At 42.7% G+C, this 20111-nt stretch overlaps 1 protein-coding gene and 1 pseudogene across 2 annotated transcripts in view; one reads left to right on the top strand and one right to left on the bottom strand.

The window, feature by feature from the left end:
- RAI2 (retinoic acid induced 2) overlaps positions 1–20111 on the bottom strand; it is a 401970-nt gene that overhangs the window by 125959 nt on the left and 255900 nt on the right. For both annotated transcript variants that reach the window (XM_060292725.2, XM_060292727.2), the window contains one exon: positions 873–921. The gene's annotated coding sequence lies outside the window, so the exon portion shown is untranslated. The remainder of the gene's footprint in view (positions 1–872; positions 922–20111) is intronic.
- LOC132594480 (protein Mdm4 pseudogene) lies at positions 5622–7068 on the top strand (annotated as a pseudogene).

Here is a 20111-nt window from a genome sequence, read left to right as displayed (position 1 = left end):
ACACTCATTTAGTACTCTGGGGAGGGCCTAGGAACCTGTATGTTTAACCAGTATCCCAGAAAACTCCAATGCATAAAGTTTTCAGATTGCAGTTGGAGAAATACTGTTGGTAAAGCACAATTTTTAAGAACTGCCTCATTTTCTTTTGTTTACATTTGCAATAATTTAGTTACCAATCCCCACTAACATGTATTTAGGCTACTGTCCAATTTTTTAATATTATTATTAGTTCTGCACTGACTTCATTTCTAGGCTTTCTCTTTACCATTCCCTCCACCCCCCCCCACATATAATTTTTCTTTAGGATAAATTCCTAGAAGTAGAACTTCTGGGTCCAAAGGATATGCAATATCATATGCTATATATATATAGTAATATATGCCATTATATTATTCATTATATAATTATATATATTAACATTACAGTAATATAATAACTATAATACAATAACAAAAATTAATGTTTTAATTACATGATATATAATGTAATAATATGTATTAATTTATATACGTCCAAGTGGGGTTTTATTTGGACCCTCACACAAGATTTACATTTATCCATGTTAATTTCATCTGGTTATATCTCACCCATTGCTTCAAGGGTCCTGATATTTTCATATCCCTACACTCCATTAAAAGTATTTGTTATTTTTCTAATCTCCTGCATATCTGATGTGTATCTTCTATACTTTCATCCAAATTATGGGTGAGAAACAGTGAATGGGATAAGACTGAGAAACGTCTTACTGCTCTACCAGAAACCTCCATTACCTAGCACTCTTGCTCGTTCTTTACACATTAATAACTTAATTTTAATAGTGATTGGCCTATGATTCTCCATCTCGTCTTTAAGGTTGTAGGGACAGAACTCACCACATGTCTGCTGAAGTTCACATCCACTGCCATCGATTTCTTAACTGATCTGCCAACCAAAGGAGAAAAATAGGTGTACTGGTTTTCCATATTCATTTAATGAGGCTTAACACAGATTCATAATGCTGTAGTGGCATACAACATAAGGCTGTGTCCAGTTTGTGTGTCTGCGCATGGACTGGGGGCTCTGTTCATCCAAGCAGGGTAAAAGTGTTGATGGCCCCTCTGGTGGGGGAGAGAGAGAGCAGGGGGAGGAAACAGAAGGCAGGATGCAGTGGGCTCACAGCAAAGGGAAGAAATTGGGAGGTGAGAAAGGGAGAGAAGCAGAGGAGGGATGCAGGTTGCCTGGTACTGTTAATGATAGCAATAGTAATAATCTCTAACATTGATCAAATTTAGGAAGTGCCCAGCGCTCTGCTAAATGCTTCACATGGATGAACACATCTACTCTAACAACTCTGAAAGGTGAGTAATAGTATTATCTCTATTTTGCAGCTGGAGAAACTGAGGCACAGAGAGGCTGAGAATCATGCCCATCACCACAAAACCATTAAGTGGCATAACTGGGATTTGAACAAGGCCAACTGATGCTCCCTGTTAAGCATGTGAACTGCTCACCGCAGCACACAGCATGTGTCACACTGTGATTACATTCTGGCTACTATTATTATTGGTGTACATGTGTGTATGTGGGTACGTTCATGCACACACACGCACGCACGCGAGCACACACACACACAATGGCCAGGAAGCGAACTGCCACTGCCTTGGTTGCGTGCACATAAATGAGTTAGCCTTGGGAGTCTCTCCTTATGCTTACCTGCAAACAGTATTTTGAGGAAATGGACATCTGGGTGGTACTCATACTGAGGGTGACCAACTTGTCCCAGTTTTCCCCAGACTTCACCAGTTTTACGACCGTAAGTCCCATGCCCAGGGAAACCTCTCTTTCCTGGGCAAACCGGAACAGTTGGTCACACTGTCCGTACTAGTATGGAGAACCAACTGTATGTTTTGTTTTTTTCTTAACATCTTTATTGGAGTATAATTGCTTTACAATGGTGTGTTAGTTTCTGCTTTATAACAAAGTGAATCAGTTATACATATACATATGTTCCCTTATCTCTTCCCTCTTTCATCTCCCTCCCTCCCACCCTCCCTATCCCACCCCTCTAGGTGGTCACAAACCACCTAGCTGATCTCCCTGTGGCATGCGGCTGCTTCCCACTAGCTATCTATTTTACGTTTGGTAGTGTATATATGTCCATGCCACTCTCTCACTTTGTCACAGCTTACCCTCCCCCCTCCCCATACCCTCAAGTCCACGCTCTAGTAGATCTGTGTCTTTATTCCCGTCTTATCCCTAGGTTCTTCATGACCTTTTTTTTTCTTTCTTAGATTCCATATATATGTGTTAGCATACGGTATTTGTCTTTCTCTTCCTGACTTACTTCACTCTGTATGACAGACTCTAGGTCCATCCACCTCACTACAAATAACTCAATTTCGTTTCCTTTTATGGCTGAGTAGTATTCCATTGTATATATGTGCCACATCTTCTTTATCCATTCATCCGATCACGGACACTTAGGTTGCTTCCATGTCCTGGCTATTGTAAATAGAGGTGCAATGAACATTTTGGTACATGATTCTTTTTGAATTATGGTTTTCTCAGGGTATATGCCCAGTAGTGGGATTGCTGGGAAAACTGGACAGGTACATGTAAAAGTATGAGATTAGAACACTCCCTAATACCATACACAAAAATAAGCTCAAAATGGATTACAGACCTAAATGTAAGGCCAGAAACTATCAAACTCTTAGAGGAAAACATAGGCAGAACACTCTATGACATAAATCACAGCAAGATCCTTTTTGACCCACCTCCTAGAGAAAGGGAAATAAAAACGAAAATAAACAAATGGGACCTAATGAAACTTCAAAGCTTTTGCACAGCAAAGGAAACCGTAAACAAGGCCAAAAGACAACCCTCAGAATGGGAGAAAATATTTGCAAATGAAGCAACTGACAAAGGGTTAATCTCCAAAATTTAATAGCAGCTCACGCAGCTCAATAACAAAAAAGCAAACAATCCAATCCAAAAATGGGCAGAAGACCTAAACAGACATTTCTCCACAGAAGATATACAGATTGCCAACAAACACACGAAAGGATGCTCAACATCACTAATCATTAGAGAAATGCAAATCAAAACTACAGTGAGGTATCACCGGTCAGAATGGCCATCATCAAAAAATCTAGAAACAATAAATGCTGGAGAGGGTGTGGAGAAAAGGGAACACTCTTGCACTGTTGGTGGGAATGTACATTGCTACAGCCACTATGGAGAACAGTATGGAGGTTCCTTAAAAAACAACTGTATGTTTTGTTATTTCTTCCCACTGAATACACAAGGGGGCATTGTAACCATTCAGTCATGCATTCCTCAAACATATATTGAGCGCCCAATTAGAGGTGTGACTGCTGCCCAAGAACCTAGCACCAAGGATGGGGCAGGGAAACAGGAAACTGAGAAACCTTCCACAATTCCCCATCAGAAAGAATAAAATGTGTATTTAAATAAACAAACACTTCCATAGCACTGACTGTGTGCCAACCAGTGTAATGAGCACTTTACATCCTAACTCACTTAATCCTCACAAATACCTTGTGGCACAGCTACTATTATTATCATCCCCGTTGTAAAGAAACAGAGGCAAAGAGAGGTTAAGTACCTTGCCCATCACACAGCTGGCAAGTGGCACAAAGCAGGATTTGAACCCAGGCAGGCCCTCGTTGCTCCAGAATCCACGCCTTCAAACTGCTGTTCTCCGCTGGGAAAGGACTTTGAACTCCGGCAAGAACTCTGCATGGCCTCAGTCTCTCTTTCCAGCCCCGCTTAGGGGTTTTTCCCTAGCCTGGTGGTTCTTGAACCCTGAGCGCACATTAAAATCACGCAAGAAGTCTGAAAAATAATACTCATTCCCCGGGGCCCCACTCACAGAGATTTCGATTTAACTAAGTCACTCTGATCTGGACCTCAGGACTTTTCAAAGCCGCCCACAAGGATCTACTGTGTGGCTGGGTCTGAGAACCGAGGTGGCGAGGTCCTCCCCTCTAGCAAGCTGGGCTACCGCCAAGCCCAGTCCTCTAATTTGGCGCTTCTCAAATGCTAATGTGCAAATGAATCAGCTGAGGACCCGATTAAAATGCAGATTCTGATTCAGTAGGCTTGGGGTGGGGTGACTGGACCAGAAAGTCAGCATTTCTAACCAGCTCCTGATGCTGCTGGTACATGGACCACCTCTGGAATACCGGTGGTTCTTAGACCAGAAGCCTCCGCATCCCCTGCTTGTTAGAAATGCAGACTCTCAGGCCCCATCCAACACCAGCTGAGTCAAAATCTGCGTCTTAATGCACATTCGAGTTTGGGAAGTGCTGCTCAAGCCCTGAGCTTCCCACAGGTGCTGGGAATGGGTTTCAGATGTGCCAAGGTACTGTCTCCCCTTAGCTCTCAGGAACTTGGTCAGTGACCTCCAGGGTCCAGCTGCAAGCAGCCTCACTGACCCCATGTGTATGCAAATATTCTAAGATTCGCCACTGACCACCATGGAGAAAAGAGTGAGAAATCCTGTTCTAATCGAGTCTTGCTGCCCCCTTGCCTCACACTTCCAGGAAGCCTTTGCTCACACTGTTTCTCCCAACTGGGTGGCCTCTGACCAACCTTGCCTAATTTCTGAAGTTCAAGCTCATGTCCTAGCTCTTCTTCTATGGAAGCATTCCCATTTCCATGTGGCCATTTCAGTCCAACAGACTTTTTTCGTCTCGTATAACAAACACATGATAGCGTTTCCTATGTGCCAGGCACTATTCTAAGCCCTTAACATTATTCATTCATTTAACTCCCATTTTACAGGTCAGAAAAACTGAGGCACAGAGCAGTGGGGTAAGTTTCAAGGTCACATACGTAATGAATGGTAGTGTCAAGATTCAAACCCAAATAATCTGGCTTCGGAATCACCACACTGAACCATAACACTAAGATTCTTCTTGCTGCTGTGGGACTTAGAGAAGCATTTGCAAATGATACAGAGTGTGGACAGTGAAAGAAAAGATATTTGTTTTCCGTGGCTGCTGCAACAAAGGACTACAAACCGGGTGGCTTTAAATAACAGAAATGTGTTCTTTCACAGTTCTGGAGACCAGAAGTCCAAGCTCACATGTCGGCAGGGTCATGCTCCCTTTGGAGGCTCTAGGGAAGGATCCTTCTTTGCCTCTTTCTGGCTACTTGGTGGTCGCCAGCAGTCCTCCATGCTCCTTGGCTTACTGACACATCACCCCATCTCTGCCTCCATCATCACATGACCTTCCACTCTGTGTCTCTCTGTGTCTTCTCCTCTCCTTAAAAGGACACCACTCATTGCCTCAGGGCCCACCCTGGTCCAGTATGGATGGATTCATCTTTAATTACATCTGCAAAGACCCTATTTCCAAATAAGGTCACATTCTGAGGTTCCAGGTGGACATGAATTTGGGGGGGATGCTATTCAACCCAGAACAGAAGAGCACAGAGACTGTCTCAGGGAAGAAAGTGTCTCTTAAAACTCCTCAGCTGCTCACTGTTTGGAAATACTGCTGAAGCCTTTGGACCCATTACCGACGCCCTCCAGATGCAGTGGAGGTACAGCAAGCAACCCACGAAGTAGCTGGACATTCGGGTCAACGGACTGCAATTTCCGCAGTGCCAAAATGACAGCATTTTCCACCTCCATCCGGGGTTGAACATCTGATGGTGCTTGCAGGTTCTCCCCAGACCAAATCGATCAGACTGATTGTTGTGTACAACAGGTACAATAAAGCTGCCACTTCTGAGGATTTTGCAGGTGGCAGGTCCAAAGGTGACACGTGCACTGTGCCAGTGGTCAGGCAATATACAGCTCAGCATATACTGGCAAAGGGATCCTGTGGTGGAGATCTTCCAGGAGAACTACTTGGACATCAGCACTTCTCTGTGAAATATCCAAGTCCTTTCTATGACAAGCTAAGAAGGGATCCTGTCACTGCCACTCCAGGGCTACAGCGTGGACATTCCAAGCCAAGACCAACTGAAGCAACATGCAGAGGAAAGTTCCAACACCAGGAAAAGAACCGAAGAGGTTGGTATCCCTATGCTGCCGACCTTACCACATACATGCAGAAATCCTAGAGAGGGAGATATGTCCTACATTGTTTTAGGCACTCAGGAGGACATGTGGATTTTGAATGAGTCAGCATTACAGCAGTTAAATGCTGGAATAAAAGTGGAAGCCGCTAATACAGATCAAACAAGTAAAAAAAAAAAAAAAAAGGAACGGAAGTGACAAAAGGTAATGGAAATAGAAAAAAATGACCGTGGGGACGCTACATCCTATGTACTGACACTGATGGAGAAGTTGCTTCTGAGGATGCGTGGTAGTGTTACTGAGTGCAAGAAATCACACTCTTCAAACGAGAGGTGTTTCCATGCTGGGCCCTGAGGAAAGATCAGTATTCAAACTGTGCCAAGCGAACCCATTAGCTCTTCATTCCTGTCATCACTGCCCCACCTGAAAAGAAGGAAAATGAAGGAACTGATGTCCCTTATTGCCAAAGAATCATTTCGGCCTAAGATCTTATAAAAAGGGAAGAACAACACAAGACTTTTTTTTTTTTTTTTCCTTTTTTTTGTGGTACGCGGGTCTCTCACTGCTGTGGCCTCTCCCGTTGCGGAGCACAGGCTCCGGACGCGCAGGCTCAGCGGCCATGGCTCACGGGCCCAGCCGCTCCGCGGCATGTGGGATCTTCCCAGACCGGGGCACGAACCCGTGTCCCCTGCATCGGCAGGCGGACTCTCAACCACTGCACCACCAGGGAAGCCCAACACAAGACTTTTTGATCTCTGTAGCTCAGAGGAATTCTCGGATTTGGCTCACAGGTCTGAAAGCTCACAGACCATCTCAAGCACAGGAGAACAATCAGGCGGCCCTTCGTAGCAGAGAGCAATCTCTTGAAGCCGTGTAGCACGGGTGAGAAGCACCCATGAGATGGGAATATTATTCATGGAAGCACAGGCCACGTTGTCACTTGTCACAGCACCAGAAGATTAAAGAAGCCTGGGGCGTCATGCCCTCTTTGCAAGAAGATTCCGCCGGTTATTAAGATTTTATGGCCAAGCTGAATTGGTGGGTTGCAGAGAAATGATTATCAGGGCCAGGTCAGGATAAAATCATCTGTACTGAGCATCTCCACTCAGTGCGACGTGGGGCATCATCCATCGTTCATTGGTTCATGCAATTCATGCATTTTCTTTTCTAAATTCATACGGAATTCAAGAGCAATTCTTTAAAACTAGATGATCAATCTGTGGACTCCATTTACATGAAAAGTTACTTTAATTACTACGTTGTTCTTCAAAAAAAGGTTCTGGGGGGGAGCAATTACAAAGATAAACGGGAAAATACATTCATTGACCAAACTCTCTGAAGATTAACCTTTTTTTTTTTTAACATCTTTATCGGAGTATAATTGCTTTACAATGGTGTGTTAGTTTCTGCTTTATAACAAAGCGAATCAGTTATACATATACATATGTCCCCATATCTCTTCCCTCTTGCGTCTCCCTCCCTCCCACCCTCCCTATCCCACCCCTCTAGGTGGTCACAAACCACCTAGCTGATCTCCCTGTGCTATGCGGCTACTTCCCACTAGCTATCTATTTTACGTTTGGTAGTGTATGTATGTCCATGCCACTCTCTCACTTTGTCACAGCTTACCCTTCCCCTTTCCCATATCCTCAAGTCCATTCTCTAGTAGGTCTGTGTCTTTATTCCCGTCTTACCCCTAGGCTCTTCATGACCTTTTTTTTTCCTTAGATTCCACATATATGTGTTAGCATATGGTATTTGTTTTTCTCTTTCTGACTTACTTCACTCTGTATGACAGACTCTAGGTCCATCCACCTCACTACACTACTGGACATATACCCTGAGAAAACCATAATTCAAAAAGAGTCATGTACCAAAATGTTCATTGCAGCTCTATTTACAATAGCCAGGACATGGAAGCAACCTAAATGTCCATCATCGGATGAATGGATAAAGAAGATGTGGTACATATATACAATGAAGGTTAACCTTTTCCCTAGTTAATTTTACTCCCCACACTTCTCTTCTATTCCACAGGAGAATGTCCTTAGGCATAAAAATCCAAGGTGGCTATGAGAAAAACACTAAAGGTAATAATCAAAAAACATAAATAATGTGACATGCTACTGACGACTTTATCTTACAGTCAAGCTACATGGTTCTGAGACACCTAAAGAAAGAGTAAGAATCTTGAAAGAAGAGAGATTTATTCCACATATGCCTAGAACAATGGTTATTAAACTTCTTGCTAACATACCCTTAAAAGAATTTTGAGAAACTGTACACTCTTTTCCACATTTTAAAAATTGAAGTGTAGTTAATAAGAAATAAAATACACAGATCTTAAGGGTTGCTTTCCTATGAACTGTAGACATGTGAGCACCCACAACTGAAAACAAGCTAAAGCAAATTTCCATCGCCCCAAATCGCCCCTTATGCCCCTATCCAGGCAATCGTCCATTTCCTGACTCTCACCCTAGACTAGTTTTCTTCTGGCACATCTTTAATTTGATTTCTAAAATTTTAAAATACACATAATTACTTACAAAGAAAGAAACGATTGGCTAAAGCTTTCCATAGTTCCTTGGTGAGGAAGGATTGAAAGTGAATATGGAACTACCTTGTATACTATTTGTAGTCTGCTATATACACACTTTGACTTGAAGGTGCCTATTTCTCACAGTTTGGGCTTAGGTGTTCTCTCAGTCTTTTCTTGGCACTCTTTATTTATTATATCCTGGATAAGATAACCTCACTGGGATTGGTAAGAACATTTGCAACTACGAGTTTAGTGCTCAAAGTTAACCAATCAGGTTAACGGTATCCTTTCTAGAATGCTGTCTTCCTTAACAAGAGTTAGGAAGGGGAGGTAGGAAAGTGTGCTCCCTGCTATATTTGATCATTCCACTGGCATGTGTCATAGCCTGCCTTGAACCATTGGATAACTGTTTGTGGATGGTATATTTTATTCCCCAGCTAGACTGAGATATAATGACAAGGGAACAGAAACTGGAACCAGAAGACCTGGGCAGAAGATTCAATTCTGCCCTTATGTGATCACGGACAGATTCCTCGAGCTCTCTGAGCCTCTGTAGACTCTCTTAAATGGGACTAAAACCCACCTCGCTGGGAAAAAATTAGATAAGAAGAATAAAAGTGCTTTGTAAAATGTCAAGTTCTCATCACTGGGACTTTCTCATTATTCTTTTAATCAGGAGTTCACTCTTATGCTTTTTTTAACCCTCGTTGAGCGTTGCATGTAGAAGGTCTTAACAAATATGTGTTAACTGAGTGATATATTTGTTTATAATAAACAACAATAAAGAGTTGTAAATGTTATTTTTTAAGGAATCAAAAATTTACAAATTAGATTCTCCATTTGCACATACATATGAGTACAGAACTCTTATCTCTGCTTAAAATACATACATAAGGTAGAAGAAACAAGCCACAGTTTACAAAAGAGTGATCTGCAAGTTTCCTTCCTTTATTAATTTGAAGATCTATATGTAAAATTACCACTACTTATTCTTCTTCCACCAGGAAAGTTAAGTAGCATCAATACCACATAGTGTAACCTCTCTTTGGAGCATCTACTTTCCATCCTTAATCACATCTGTAGTTCTCCTGAGAACGGTTTCAAACATTTTCACACTTGTATAAATTATAAAGCGCAGAATAAGAAATACTGTTCTGCTAGGAGCATGCCATAGTTGATTTTATGAATCTGGATAATTTAAAAGTCCACCAAGCAAACCACTGTTAAGGTCCCAACTATGAACTAGGTATTCAAACAGAAATTTGGATACAGACACAAGATGAAGGGGGGCGGGGTGCTGGCCAAGATGGGTAAGCCCTCTACATCCTATCTGCCCCACTGATTACAACTGAAAGCTCTAGACAGGAGACAAAAATAACTACGACCACAGTTCACTGAGGACTTGGAAAATAAAATAATAGCAGGCAGACTGGAGAGGGAAATAAAACTTGAAGAAGTCAGTACTATGTTAAATTTCTTTTTGTTGTTGTTTTTCCTCTTTTATTTCCCGGTTTTGACCCCAAGTAGCCCAAGTTGCAGAACTGTGCAGTGGCTCCATCCACCTTGGGGCTCCTCCTTCCCAAACATTCTGAGTCCTCTCTACTCAGCTGAGGGGAAAGAGAAGGAGGACCAAATGTGAGAGGTTTTAATGGGCCAGGCCCATTCATGAGAATTGGTGCACATCACTTCCATCAACATTCCATTGGTCAGGACTCAGTCACATGGCCACCCGTGACTGCAAAGCATGCTGGGAAACGTAGTCCAGCTGTGAGCCCAAGAGGAAAAAAGTAAAAATATGGATACTAGTTAGCACTACAATAGTCTGCGCCACATAAGTGCTTTGGTAGACAAAGGGGTGTACAGAGAGCTTTGTGAACATAGAGGAGGGACTTCTAAATCAGAACGGGGAGACAGAGACCAGAGAAGGCTTTCTGAAGGACAGGACATGAATTTTGCAGGATAATCAAGAGGGTGAAAAGGGGAGCACGGGAGGAGACCAGAGCATGTGCAAAGATGCAGGGGCAGGAAATGTGAGAATGAATTTGGGAGAGCCCAAGTGATTCCCTCTTCCTTAGGCATTAGCTGTATGAAGAAAGAGCCAGGAGATGAGTCTGGAAAGGGAGGCAGGAGCCAAGATTTGAGCCAGAGAAACTCTGCAGCATCACTGATGTATTTAAAGCAGAGGCCCAGAGCAGTTGATTTCTAATTTAGAAAGAGCCTGGTAATTATGTAGAGGGTGGCCGGAGCCAGGAATAGGAATTAGGAGACTTCCCATTTTCTAGGCAAGAAGCAACATGGGCTTGAAGTAAGCAGTAGGGTACAGTGACAGGATCAGATATGAGATTTGAGATATTCATGCGTCAAAGTCTACAGAACTTAGTAACTGATTGAGTGTGGTAGATGATATTATGACAGGAGTCAAGGAAAATTCCTAGCTTTCATTCATTTACTGACTCATTCATTCATTCAACAAATATTTATTGAATATCTACTGTGTGTGTGTTCCTCTAGGTGCTGGAGACACAACAGTGAATAAACAAGCAAAGTTCCTGTCCTCATAGAGTTTACATTCTGGTGGAAGATTTTAAAACATTAACAAATATAAATTTATAGTGTGATTAGGGTTGCCATATTTAGCAAATAACATGTTATGTTTCGGATGTCCTTGTGGGACATCTGTGTGAGGGTTGGTTAACTGCATGTTATTTCTATGAGTCTGTTGCTCAGGAGAGAAGCCTTGGCCACTGATGTAGATTTGGGAGTCATGAGCATATGGGTAGTTGTATGTGACAAAAAAAAAAAACAACCCAAAAACAAAAAACCAAGAAAACAACAACAAAAATCCAAGTAAGGGAATTCATTGGCTGAGGACGCCAAAAAGGTCAGGGTTGTTTCTCCAGCTTCAAGCACAGCTGGATCCAAAGGTTTAAATGACAGTATTGGATTTCTGTCTTCTTTTTTCCTCTCTTGGACTTTCTTGGGCTTGATGGCCCCTGGCAACCCCAAAGTCCCCAATTCACATATATTCATTCAACAATTCAGCAGAAGTTTGCTTTTGTTTTGTTTTGGTTTGGTTCTTCTGATGGTTCCAGTGGAAAAGTCTCAGCGAAGACTATGATTGGTACATTGGGGGTTACATGTCTATTTCTGAGCCAAGGCCTGTAACTCAGAGCATGACACTTGGGGGATGAATAGAAAAAGACAGCCCTGCAAAAGAGATGGAGAAGGAGTGGCCAGAGCAGTAGAAGAAGATCCTGAAGCCAGTGATGTCCCAGAAACCAACTCAGTGAGTTTCAAAAAGGACTGAGTCAACAGTCACAGAGGAGGCAGTGAAAACCAGGACAGGAGGAGATGCGACCCAGTACCCTGACCATAAAAGGCCATCAGGTAAAACGCTAGGCAGTGCCCTACGGAGGATGGAAGGTGGTACTAAGGAGAAGCTGATAGAAAGTACACCAGATGTCTGGGAGGAGGATCTGGGAAATTAACTAAATCAAATGGCTCTAAATGTCTCAGCTTCTCGAACTGACAGGCATATCAAGAGGACCAGGAAAGCGATGGGCTGAACACGAAGCATCTCTCCTGACTCTCAATTCTGCTATATTATGGTGCAGGATGCAAAAATCTGTGGGGATTTTAAGTGAAAACATTAAACTTTAAAGAGATTTGTACTTGGAAGAGGACTCCTTCAGACTATACTCCCAGAGTTCCTTGCAGTATGCAGTCCTTCCTCTCTGGCTGGGGGTATGTGGGTAAAAAGAACGGGAGGCATGGCTGTTAGTTGTTTGAGCACTTGCCTGCTGTTCTATGGGAAAAGAGATCACAATTCAAGGATGTTTTAGGACAGATCCACTTACAAATAATGATAATGATGCCTATCATTTGTGAAGCACTTCCCACATAACAGGCACTGTCCTAAGAGCTTGACCTTGGTTATGCCTCACAATAACCCCATGGGATGGAGCACTGTTATAATCACTCCCGTTTTAAAGATGAGGAAGCTGATGCACAGAGAGGTTAAATAACTTACCCAAAGTCACACAGCTCTGGATTTAAACCTAGGGAGTCTGGCTTTTGAGCCAGTGTCCCTAACCACTGCACTACTGCACCGTTGTTCATTCCCATAGTTTCCATATGGGCCAGTGCTTTTGCCAGACTGTAGCTTCTGATACAGGTTCAGAAAAGAAGGTCATTCCTCATACAATGGTCTGTGAATTTCTAGAACAGGCAGGGTTGGGGAAGCACCATCTGGCAGCTGGGTCTCACCTCTGCCCTACCCAGCCTGTCAACTGGTGATTCAATGGCCATGCCAGAGAGGCCCAGAAGCCCTACTCCCCAGGCAGCTTTGCACTGTAACCTTGGAACCATGGGAATTTGTCAGCCCACTGGGTGATGTTTATCTGAACCCTACAATTACCTTTTTGTTTGGACTTGCATTTTTAATTTTTATTGGTTTTAATGCATTCCCCAAATGAAAGAATAATTTCAGAGGTGCTTTATACAATAGCTGGGTTCATTAAAGCATTTCAAGTTAAGCTTTTTATAACCTAAGGATGAAGAAAAAAACAACTCTGCAATTTCACAGTACTGATCTGTTTTCTTTGAATTCATATGCACAAATTACTTTTTGCTTTATTTCTGAATGTGTACAAAGGTAGCTCAAGCAGTATATGGACCCGCACAGCCCCGTCAACCAGCAATAACCATTTACCCATGGCCAATCTCGCCCATTTCCTGCCCTCTCCCTATATCATCTTGAAGGAAAAACCAGACATCATATCACTTTATTCACAAAAATTTCAGGACATATTCCTAAAAGGATTACTTTTAAAAACATAGCCATGATACCATGATTATAATTCCTTAACACCAGCAAATAGCCGGTCCATGTTCGTATTTCCATAAATTAGTTTTAAAATTCTGCTTCTTCTACAGCTCTATACCCCTTCAATATTATTAACTTGACTGCTTTTATAATTGTTGATACATAGTTTAAATTTTTTTCCTTATGAAAAATTCAAACCCACAAATGTAGAGAGAATTGTATGATGAACCCCTGTACCCATCACTCAGCTTCAACAACTATCTGTATTTGGCCAGTCTTGCTTCATCTGTTTTCCCCTTTCCATCTTCCCCTTTCACTGGATGTTTATAAAGCAATCCTCAGATAACATCTCCTGTCATTGGGCATGCAGTCTTAGCTGGGTAGGCAGCAAGAAAATGCAGAGGTGTTTTCTGGTAGGCATTTATATATTTATTTCATTTCTAAATCCCTAGAAAAGGATTCGATTAAATGTAACATTTCTAGCGGATCAGATAAACTTACACTTGGTGTTTTGCTGTCTCTTTTTTTTCCCCCTGAGCAACGTTTAAAATAAAACCAAGTTCTGAACAAACGGCACTAATAGTCTATGACGTGAAAACCAAACAGAATATTTGTGTCACACACTCTCTGTCAGCTGTGCCCAGATCTTTTTTTTTAAATTAATTTATTTTATTTTTGGCTCTGTTGGGTCTTCGTTGCTGTGCGCGGGCTTTCCTCTGGTTGCGGCGAGTGGGGTCTACTCTTCGTTGAGGTGCGCGGGCTTCTCATTGCGGTGGCTTCTCTTGTTGCGGAGCACGGGCTCTAGGCGCGCGGGCTTCAGTAGTTGTGGCACGTGGACTCAGTAGTTGTGGCTCCCAGGCTCTAGAGCGCAGGCTCAGTAGTTGTGGCGCACGGGCTTAGTTGCTCCACGGCATGTGGGATCTTCCCAGACCAGGGCTCGAACCTGTGTCCCCTGCACTCGCAGGGGGATTCTTAACCACTGCGCCACCAGGGAAGCCCCCAGATCTTTAAAAGTACACATTTTTCCAAGACTAACTGAATAAAAGCTGAAACGGAAAATTTTAAGCCTAACTATAATTTTGAAAAACAAAAAAAACCCCAAAAAGTAAAGAGACACCATCAGCTGGTTTAGATTCCAAATGGGGCCTGAATCATGACACTCCACTGGCAAAGCCCCTGGGTTCCTCTCCCACTCCTTCTGGGTTTTAAAATCCACTGTTTTCCAAACAGCATTTGGGGGACTTTTGAGAATTGTGCATCTGCTTGCCTGGGAGACGGAAGAAATAGTTCAGGCTTTGGGTGCTCATAAGGTGGCACCACAGATCACAATTTGTTGAGATCTACTGAGATGACCTCGTTTTGTCTTGTGGAGAGCTACCACGAAATCCACAGTAACACCCACAATAACTGCGAAATCACAGTGTGCCGCCATATTGCTCATGCTGCTGGCTGCTGCCACCACAAGCAAATGACAAATGACAGCCATACTGGCTTGGACACCATTAAGAACCCAGGGGGTAATGAAAACTTGTCACAGGTTAGGTCAAGCAACTAGAAAGAGAAGTGTGGTTCAGCATTTTCAGTGCTAACAGCAGAAAATCTGGGCAAACAAAAAGTGATTGGTTAGGATTGTAAATTGGTTCGATACTTTCGCAAAAGCTTTGGCAGTACCTATTAAAGCTAAACGTGCATATACCCTATGGTCCAAGCAATTCCACTGTATGGCGCTATAGGTCAGAACAGTGCTTACCCTGGGGCACTGGCTGAGGGTGGGGCAAGAGTGAGCTTTCTGGGGTTCTGGAAATGTTCTGTATCTTGATCTGATGGAGGTCACACAGGTGTGGACATAGGTAAACATTCACTGAACTGTGCACTGTCCTATAAGTAGGCCTCAAAAAAGAATTTATAAGAATTCAGAATAAAGAGGCTTTGCAAAGTGCTGGCAACTTAAGAGGACCTCTGTCTCTGGATTAAGACAAACTGCTATGCTCGCCAGGAACTCATAGCTTCTCAGGTAGAAAACCCCCAATCAAAAGCTGGGGCTTAGGGTGAAGTCTCTACTTTCCCCGAAGACAGTTGGTCTCACCCATCCCTTTCTCCAAGAACTTGGGTCCCACTGAGATAAAGACCCACCTTTCCTAGGAGGGCACTGCTATATTTTCAGGCACTGATAAAGACCTTACTTCTGGCACTGTTTGACTGTTCAAATGGCCTTTCTTTGATGAATTGAGTCCAATGGTTGATGGTCAGGTTGCTTTTGAATCATCCTTTCTTGGCAAAGTCAGAACTGTCATATCACATCACAAATCACTTTTTAAAATTAAGTTACATGGCAGGCTCTGTTGACACTGCTGACTATTTGTTCATAGCTATACTGTAACCTCTGCCATTTAACACTGCATTTGAGTATCCTTTATTCATTTTGTGTTTAGTAATTCAGGTGCATCCATTTGGTGGTAAATCATTGAAAAACCACCACAGCTAAGTTTCTACGTTGATACGCTACTGGCAGAGGAGTGTAACTCTCCCAGTGCTTATACCTAGTAAGCATTACTTGCGCTAAGTTCCTCTCCATTCTCAGACGGCAGAGAAATTTTATTTTGTAAAGGGAGGCAGACCTGTACCTTAGGTCCTCAACCTGAGAAACAAATGGACTCCTGGTGAGTCCAGCATTGAGACAGTCCCTCTTAAATCGCCAGCCCCTTGCAAAGGAGGCAGACCTGATGGAAAAGCATCAAGCTGTCAGTGGATGGATGTGGTTTTCAGTTTATGATGAGAAAATGGGAGAGACACAAACAAAAAACAAAACCCCGAAGTTTGAAGAGCACAGAGAAGCTTGGAGTCAAAATATGAATAAATCCAAGCGCATTTTCTAGGTTAAAGCGGTTTTATGTTTGTTTACATGTAGGCATAGGAAATGTGTTAGTATTAATGCATGCATATGGCTATGATTTAGAAGGAATTGATGCTAAATTGGGAAACAAAGCGATGTTACATGAACCAAAACTGAACACTATTTTATTATTTATGACTTGGTATCACAACCTTATGGCATCTTTTTAAATAAGAAAAAAAAGCTGTTAGGATATAATGAATTAAAGCTGTGGAAGCCTTCTACAGATAAAAATGCTCTATATTTCAAGGCATTACATCCCCTGGGTATTTTTATTTGATTTTAATTCAATGGTCAAATTTTTATGGCTGTGTGAACAGCTGAGAAAGCTTCCATCAGCTGCTTTTGAATTATTATAATAGGGGGAAACATACTATACCTTTGCTATTTAAAAGATTTTTTAAAAGATCAGAACGTGTTCTACTTCATGGTATCAAACACAGAACAAAATGGCTCTAATTGGGAACATACTTGGGCAAACGACTAGATTAAAATGACTGAGAGTTATAAATGTCTGAAATGTCTATTTCAGGCACAAGTAGGGGAAATGGCACTAATTTCTAGAGTGCACACATAATGATTAAATTAGCCTGGAGAGATGAAGAGTATATCAGCATGTATCCTGGAGAAGAAACGCCATATGAATCAGGAATGAGCCAATCAACTCTTTAGTGAGTGGCGTCACCATGAGAAAGGCCTCCACTGATTGCTGCTACCCCTCCAATCACATGATCGTCTAACTAGCTCATTTCTCCAGAATCCCATTACCTTCCTCTGTAGCATCCACCAAACTAAATAAAATACAATCTGCAACTCCGTCCCTTAGCCCATTGCTCTTTTTGGTCCTTTTTAGATCCTTTTAAGTAAGTCCCAATAGATGGACCAGGCTTATATTGGTATAATGGAAAATGCCAACTAACCTTTGACTTTTGACTTAACCTCTGACCCCGTGGACACCAACATTTATATCTTCTCCTCAGCCTTGCTTTTGGAATAAGTTGGTGGAGCATAACGATCAAGATATGCAAAGACCCAGATATGCACACATCTAGTCCCCATGCACACGCAGGCACCTTGCTGCTCTTAGCTGCTAACTCCTGGGCCCAACAAACAAGATCAGGGCACCCCCTGCCTCCCTTGTTTCAACCTATCTGGATGTGTGTGTGGTGAGAGAATATTCCAAGAGGAGAGGAAATGGTCTGCACGGCAGCAGGTTTATGGTATGGATGCTGAATAATGTGGGGGCCCTGCCCACATCCCCTGTGCACTAACCTCTCCAGTATATGCTGACAGTGTACTACTTCAAGCAGTATCTGCGATTCCCTGCCTGAGGTTTTCTCTTGGCCTGAGAATAGAGGCATCTAGAGGGGACATGGCGTAAGCACCTCATGAAAGCAGCCCTCATTCGACACTTCATGGACTGAGAGGTAAATATACCAGCTTCCTTGCCCCTCAGTTGGATATAACTCCCTGAGTTCCCCGGTGGGATCGAGCCCCAGTTGCCCACGGAGGCGATACGCTCCATAACGTACCCTTTCCTGTCATGCTTCCCTGCTCCCTACCGGAGCTTCAGATCACCTCCCAAATAAACTTCCTGTCCTTAAACCCTTGTTTCAGGGTCTGTGTCTCTGTGACCTAACCTAGGCCAGATGGGTTTGGACTCGAGGAATCACAGCGATCAGAATTCAAAGAGGCGAATTTGCCTTGGCTTTGCCATTTGCTCTCTGTGACCATAGGTGAATTATTTAATCTCTCTGAGCCTCAGTTTCTTCCCCTATAAAATAGGGATAATAGTACACCTCTGCCGCCTAACAGTGTTGTTGGGAGGTGTGAATGAGAAAACATATGTGTAAGCGTTAAACACTGTAAAGGACCACACAAATATTCATTATGGTTCACGAGAACTGTTCTCCTTACCCCACCCAGGCAAGACTTCTTTTCAACATTTTATTTGAAATAATTATAGACTCACAGGAAGTTGCAACAATAGTACAATACATAGAGTCCCATGTACCCTTCACCCAGCTTCCTCCAATGGTGACATCTAATATGATGCTAGTACGATATCAAAACCAGGAAACTGATGTTGCTACAGTGCTGTTACCTAGAATACTGACCTTATGCAGTTTTATGCTTTTAAAGTACTTACTAATCTGCCATTCTATTTCTCCTCGGTCGTCTGGCCTCCATTCTCCGTCTCTAGTGATCTTTGAGGAGTCTAAACTAGCCACTAACTCTTAGTGTCCACCCCATTAGAGCACGTACTGACTGAGCACCTTCAACCACTGTCCTAACCACACTTCAAAACTGTGGAACAAAATTCTATTCCTTTTAATCTAAATCCTTTGTCACTGCCTCTTGACCAATAACAGGTAGGCTTCGCAGACGAAATCCCAAGATCCTGGATCCTGCTAAGCAACTTCCTAAGGTGGTGAATGCAGCAGTTACCAAAAGAGCTGTTTCCAAAGATGAACTGGATAACAATATTTTCATTAGGAGGTTAATACATTTTCTTTCGTTGCTTTAGAAGTCTTGGATAAATGCCTCCTTGTTTAGTTGATTCATATCCTGCTTAATTTTTCACGTTGTCCTGTCACCCCTTCCTTAGTACTCCTGGGACTTCACCCTTAGTGCCCGAAGAAGAAGTGGGGGGAACCTTTTCTCCATCAATCCTCTCATGAAGCGAAGGGTCGCAGGGTCATTCGCAGCAGTGCCTCGGTCATCTCCTATTCTCTCTTTGAATGCAACCATTATTCCTCCTTGAACAGATAATTTATCTCCTCCCTGACTGCCTTCTTGGTTAAAGGTTAACAAAAATGACATAACGTTCAAGTTCCAACCCTTGGAAGGCACAGACCCATGCTGCCAACAAAGTCTTTCAAACCGAGAAAACAGAAAATGTACTAGAGCTAAGTCTCTGAAACTGCCGCCATTTCTCTTTCTTCTTGTTGCCTATGAGCCTTGGTGCCAACCTGATCTTCTGAAAACACTTCAGAACACACATTTTCAAGGATCAAAGTTTGTCCCTCTTGTCGTAATACAGGATCCATTTTCCAAGTGCCTCTCAAAGCCTTCCAGCACTCCAATCTTTTCTCATAAGTTCTCTCTTGGGGCTCCTGTCCTCCTTCCTGGTTTTAAGACATTAGCGCTACAGATATTATTCCAACACTACATCTCATTCCCAGCCTCTCTCGAGGAATCTGATCCCACACTCCACTTGCCTGCAAGTCCCACCTCCATGGGTCAGACCACCATTCTCACAGTAGCCTGGACTTAAACTCTCAGGCTTCTTTCGCTCCTTATTAAGAAGCTCCTGGAACCGCCTGGTCCCATTCTGTCACTCCCACCCCACACAATCACCACCCACCAAAGCACTGCAAGATCTCATATGTCTAAGAAATTTGTCTTAGTGACATTCTAACTTTGGCCAAACACGATAGTGCTTTAGAAAAATGTCAGAGGCCAAGGAAAAGGACAACAGCCTACCTCTGCTGATCCCAACCCACAAATCAAACACTCAGAGATTCCAGGCCCATTCCCAGATCACTGGGTTTTGCTCCAGTTATTCTTCTATTTTTTAATTAATTTTTATTGGAGTATAGTTGCTTTACGATGTTGTGTTAGTTTCTACAGTACAGCCAAATGAATCCTCTATACATGTACATATATCCCCTCTTTTTTGGATTTCCTTCCCATTTAGGTCACCACAGTGCATTAAGTAGAGTTCCCTGTGCTATACAGTAGGTTCTCATTTGTTGTCTATTTTATACATAGTATCAATAGTGCATACGTGTCAATCCCAATCTCCCAATTCCTCCCA

This window comes from Globicephala melas, chromosome X (assembly GCF_963455315.2).
Source record: "Globicephala melas chromosome X, mGloMel1.2, whole genome shotgun sequence".
In the NCBI taxonomy this organism is placed as follows: domain Eukaryota; kingdom Metazoa; phylum Chordata; class Mammalia; order Artiodactyla; family Delphinidae; genus Globicephala; species Globicephala melas.
This window is presented reverse-complemented; position numbering and strand designations above follow the sequence as displayed.